Here is a 5,933-nt window from a genome sequence, read left to right on the forward strand (position 1 = left end):
CATTCAGAAAATATGTGAAACAACTGTTACAGAATGAAAGAAGGCAAAATTAGCGTGAGAGCTTAAGGAAGCTGAACTAAAACCCTAAGGCTGGTATTTACTGAGATCCAAAATATGGAGCACGATTTTTTTGTGTAAATATAAGTTTGCAAGCTAGGATTTTGCATGTGCTATGGGACCCTTTAAAAGTGACCGTGAAGACAGAAAACGTTAGAAGGCTGAGAGTTGGAGGTAATAATAATATTTATATACAATGAACCTAACATATAAGTACAGCGAAACAACAGCAAAAATGTTGAAAACATTAAAACAATTCAATTCAGTTTATTTCTATAGCACTCATTGACAACACATGTCGTCTCAAAGCACTTTACAGAGACAATTTAACCAGATCATCCAGTCAAATTGATTCAAAGATTTCTATCTAAGAAAAACCACTTGATTGCATCGACTCATTGACTCGAAGGCAATCCCTCACTCTAAGAAAACTTGTAGCGACAGTGGAGAGGAAAAACTCCCTCTTAACAGGAAGAAACCTCCAGTAGAACCAGGCTCAGTGTGAGCAGCAATCTACCGAGGCCGACTGGGGTTCAAGGACACAGAGGCAGACATATAAAAAGAAACATAGATACAAAAAGACACTGTCAACATGTTCCACAGGCAGCCCCATCCAGGAAACATACAGCCAGGCAGACGAGCTCTGAGCCAGCTCCCATGTCAGAGGAGGAAGAGAGCACATCCAGCCAGTCAGAGTCAGAGAAACAGGACTACACTGAAAAAAAGGTCAAGCTCCAAAATCTATAAACAAAGGAGCTGATGGCAGCAGCACAGCTGATATTTCTCTCCAGGATGAAGTCACAGCCAAACAGGAACAGACCAGATGAAGCTACTATGAGAATATCAATAGAGAGCAGAATGGTAGAGATTGAACTAACACATACCGCAGAGTGATAGAATAGAGATAGAGTAAAGAAAATGGGTCCCTATATTCTCCAGCGGTCTAAGCCTATAGCAGCACAAATGGAGAAAATAATAACTAAAGTTAAAATAAAATATATTAATCACATAACCTGTAATACAGAAATGTTATAGTCATTTTTCTAAGAGTCTAGAGTCTTTAGTGTACCTTCAAATGATCAGGAAGCTTATTCCACATTTAAGGGGCGGTTGAGGAGATGATCTGCTGATCTACTGCTATGTTTATGCTCAAAGTCGAAGTAGTTTCACAGATTCCCCATGTTCGGTCCTCTCTTATTGCACTGATTCCTCCTTCTTGTCTCAAAGACTACTGATATTTTGTTGCTTGTGATTTTGAACACTTATGTTCAAACATACTTTTATATAAATTGATATCAAAGGACCCAAACACCTAAACTAAAACCCAAACACCAAAGGATCAATATAGAGCTATGCTAGTTTGGATAGTTTTTTCCATTGATGATAAATCTTTATTTAAAAATAACTTGTCTATTTGCTCAGGTTATTTTTGATTTTGCATTTTGAATTTTCAGGATCTGAAAGTAACAAAAAAAAGAAAAAAGTCTGTAAGGGTGAACACACTGTCAGGACTATACAAATAAAGGAGGTTTAGCAGCTAAATTCTGAATAAAATATACTCTGTCAGCTCCATCTCATGTTTTCCAGTAAACACATTTGTGGTATAAAAAGCACAGGACATAAAAGCTTTTATCCTCTTCAAAATCATCAATAAACTTTTTCTTTTTTTTTCGTGCACCAAAATGACAAGGAATAAATCCTCAAAGCTTCCCAGAAGAAGCCTAAAAATGGACTAATGTTTATTTTATACCCCTCCATCCATCAGTCTTAATGGAGGTCCAGCATGTCCTGAAAGCTGCTGCTGAACCAAGTCTGCTGGAAAATAAAGAGAATTTATGATTATTTTCACCTCCAACAAACATTTGCTTGGGAGGGAGAACAGCTTTGGAGTGTTGTGATTTATCAGTGAAACTTTAATCTTCGATGTGGTCCACGGCAGCAGATAAGCTGCACAGTTAAAGAAGGGAATCAGATTTTTTTTTTTTTTTTGCCTGACTCAGAAACAAGTCTGTTTTTATAGATAAGTAGCCATCAATCTGGATCAGCAATGAGGTCATTAAAATATAAAACAAAGAAAGCCTCACATTTTATTTAAAAAAGACATGTAAGTACACATCATTCAAAAGACTTGGAAATGCTTCATTTTACTGACATTTGTTTATATTTACTGCTTTCAGCAGCCTTCAGTTCATGTTTACACATTTTCAACATACTCTGATCTGAACACATACAGTAGATATATATAAAAAAATCAATTCATGATATTTTTTTTCACCCTGAACTACATCCTTTGGGAATTCACATTTAAGAAATCCACAAGGCTCCATCTTTTGTACGGTGTAAAAACATGTGAATCGCATTTCACGGCTTTCAAAGAAACAGAGGCACTGAGGGCTGTTCTGCAAGTTGTTTTTTTTTTCTTTTCTTTTTTTCTCCTTAGGTGGAACGGTGTCCTGCCTCGTCTTGGTTTTTCTACATTTAATGTTTCAATTTGTTATAAATGTCAAACCCCATTGTGGGAGTGTTTTATAAAGCAAAATGTGCCCCTGCTTCCAGAGATCTTTGTGTGAGACCTTCGGAGCCAGCAGAGGGCAGTTCAAGGCAAACTGTTTGTGCTTCAGCTATATGCAAGGAGGAGTCACAATGAGATAGCAGTGATATCCTCTGCATTACAAGCACCAAAACCTATTTGCATCTCTGCACAACGCGAATAGATGATGAGTGGATTAACTGCTTAATCATTTGAAAGGCTTTAAACGTACCATGCAGTGGTTTAGTTTTCTTCCATTAAGAAATACACATTGATAAGGAAAACACTGGTGGGTGAGGACTTGTAGATTTTTATGTTTTTAAGATACAAATCTGAAAAACACTGCTAGTTCTGCTGTGTGTATAAACAAGAGGGAGAATGAAGCTGATTGGTTGGGATAAGGCCCTGCCCACCAGCTTAGGTACATCCATAAGGATATTTTCCTTATTTAGGTGTCCACTATTTGAAGAACAAAAAACATCATTTTGAAACAGGCTTTCAGAATGGAAAGGTGTCGAGACGTTTTGTGTTTCTGTACCTGCAAATAAACTGTGACCTTTCTGTTGACGTCTGTAGTTTATATCAGTTAGTTGTTATTTTCTTTTTACATCCCTCTTTGCAGGTGATGAAGCAGACTGGTGGAGTTTTGTCACTCTCTCTTTTGTCTCCACTTTCTTTCACCTTTTCTCCCCTTTTTTTCTTCTAATTTCTCCATCCTCTTCTACTTTGTCAATGCAGTGTTCATATAACATGAATTATTTCCTTCATAAATCATAATAAAAGTATTTACATATATAAATCAAACAGAGCACTATGGCAAAAGCTATAATGCTCCACTTGTGAGAGTAAAATTGGTTGTGCTCTCTTTGGTATTAAGACAACAATTCTTATTGTCACATTGGAGATATAGGACACTATTACCAAAAAAAAAAGAAGAAGAAGAAGAAATTACGACTTTGCTCTGTGTCTCTTTAGCCTGCAAATGTGTGTACCTGTGGTGTATTTTTGCAGCATTGCCACAGCTCCAGCCTATAGAGCCTATGTGCCACAGCATCATCAGTGGTGCTTTCTGCATGTTTTTTTCCTTATGGATTTTGAAAAAGAAACTGTTTTTAACTTTGTGTGGAAAGTAGACAGGATACATTTGACAGATTTCAGGTCAGAAGCATTTGATTTACATTTGGAGCCATAAGGTTTTCAGTTTCATGTGTTGTAAAGTGATGAAGACTAACAGATTCTGCTGTGGAAGCGATATTTAAATCCATCCACCTTCATTAAGTTTCTCCTTGTGTTTTATTGATGGAATGTTTTTTGTAAACCCATGTTGTGTTTTTTGCAGCCATGGGAAGTTTGAAATCTGGCAAGAAACAAAAAAACAACAACAAAGAACATATGCATGAAAACAATTTCCTTTTTTCCCCAACATATTCACGTTCTTTGATGTTACCATAGAAATGCACTTACACTATCTTGAACAAGATGCTTTCAATAAATATCAAAATAAAGCGGAAATAAACTGACCCAAGCTGTGTAGTAGGTGACCAGATAGAGAGAATATATTAAAAGGATGCTTTTAACCTCAAAACACTGAATCAGAGAAACATTCTGATGCTTGATCAGTTTTAGAATCAGTCTCATTAACTTACAATAACACTGAAGGCTGGGGTTAAATATATTCACATATTCACACTAACTTACACTGCGCATCATATTACAATGACTATAATTTTGGTATTAAGGGATTTTCCTACTGACAGAATTCTCTAAAGACCGAATCCTAACTTCATTTCTTCTAAATTTGTGCTTTTTATTTTTAGTCATTATGATTATCGTACTACTGTGGCCCAGAGGTGTCAACACTAATACAAAAGCTTCAACGCAAATGCAAAAGCTGCAACATAAACACAAAAGCTGCAACGCAAATACAAAAGCTGCAATATAAACACAAACGCTGCAATGCAAATACAAAAGCTGCAACACAATTACAAAAATTTCAAAACAAATACAAAAGCTACAACACAAATACAAAAGCTGCAACACAAATACAAAAGCAACAACACAAATACAAAAGCTGCACGCAAATACAAAAGCTGCAACACAATTACAAAACCTGCAAAACAAGTACAAAAGCTGCAACACAAATACAAAAGCTGAAACGCAAATAGAAAAGCTGAAACGCAAATACAAAAGCCGCAACACAAATACAAAAGCTGCAACACGAATACAAAAGCTGAAACGCAAATACAAAAGCCGCAACACAAATACAAAAGCTGCAACACGAATACAAAAGCTGAAATGCAAATACAAAAGCTGCAATGCAAATACAAAAGCTGCAACACAATTACAAAACCTGCAAAGCAAATACAAAAGCTGCAACGCAAATACAAAAGCTGCAACGCAAATACAAAAGCTGCAACACAATTACAAAACCTGCAAAACAAATACAAAAGCCACAACACAAATACAAAAGCTAAAACGCAAATACAAAAGCCGCAACACAAATACAAAAGCTGCAACGCAAATACAAAAGCCGCAACATAGATACAAAAGCTGCAACGCAAATACAAAAGCTGCAACGCAAATAAAAAAGCTGGAACATAAATAAAAAGCTGCAAAAGATATATATAAATGCTGCAACAGAAATATAAAACTACAATGTAAGTTACGCAATAGTTGGTCATTATGCAAATATACATGATATACGTAGACGCTTAAATGGACGCTGTCGGCAGACCCCTTAGATCTCATTTTAATCACATGAAAGATGAGTCAGAGATAATATCACAATAATCTCTTACATGCAACAGCCCGTTAAAAGACCAAAACTAATTCTAAAATTACCTTTCAGTTAGATTACACATATTTATTTAGATTATAAATATTTAAACTGACCTCAAACTGAATGAAATATATGCAAAGTTATATATTTTGCAATTAAATATTAATATGATAAGCACAAAATTATATATTAAAATATTCCAATAAGGCGTCTACGTATATAATGTCTATGTGTATAATGACCAACTGTTGCGTAACTTCAATTGTGGTTTTTATATTTCCGTTGCAGCTTTTGTATTAGAGTTGCAGCTTTTGTTTTTGTGTTGCAGCTTTTGTTTTTGTGTTACAGCTTTTGTATTTGTGTTGTGGCTTTTGTATTAATGTTGACACCTCTGGGCCACCGTAATCATCAACCCTTCATCAGCCCCAATCATTTGAAAACTTTCTGCAGTCACCCAGCAGCTGTCAGCAGGGGAGAAAGTTGGTGTAAACTGACCAGTGCTGTTGCAGAGACTGGTGTGACAAAAGCTAAACAAAAATGTGCAACAACTGACCTAATCCCCCCCCC

The sequence above is a fragment of the Cyprinodon variegatus genome, unplaced genomic scaffold (genome assembly GCF_000732505.1).
Source record: "Cyprinodon variegatus isolate N-32 unplaced genomic scaffold, C_variegatus-1.0 Scaffold1264, whole genome shotgun sequence".
Lineage (NCBI taxonomy): Eukaryota > Metazoa > Chordata > Actinopteri > Cyprinodontiformes > Cyprinodontidae > Cyprinodon > Cyprinodon variegatus.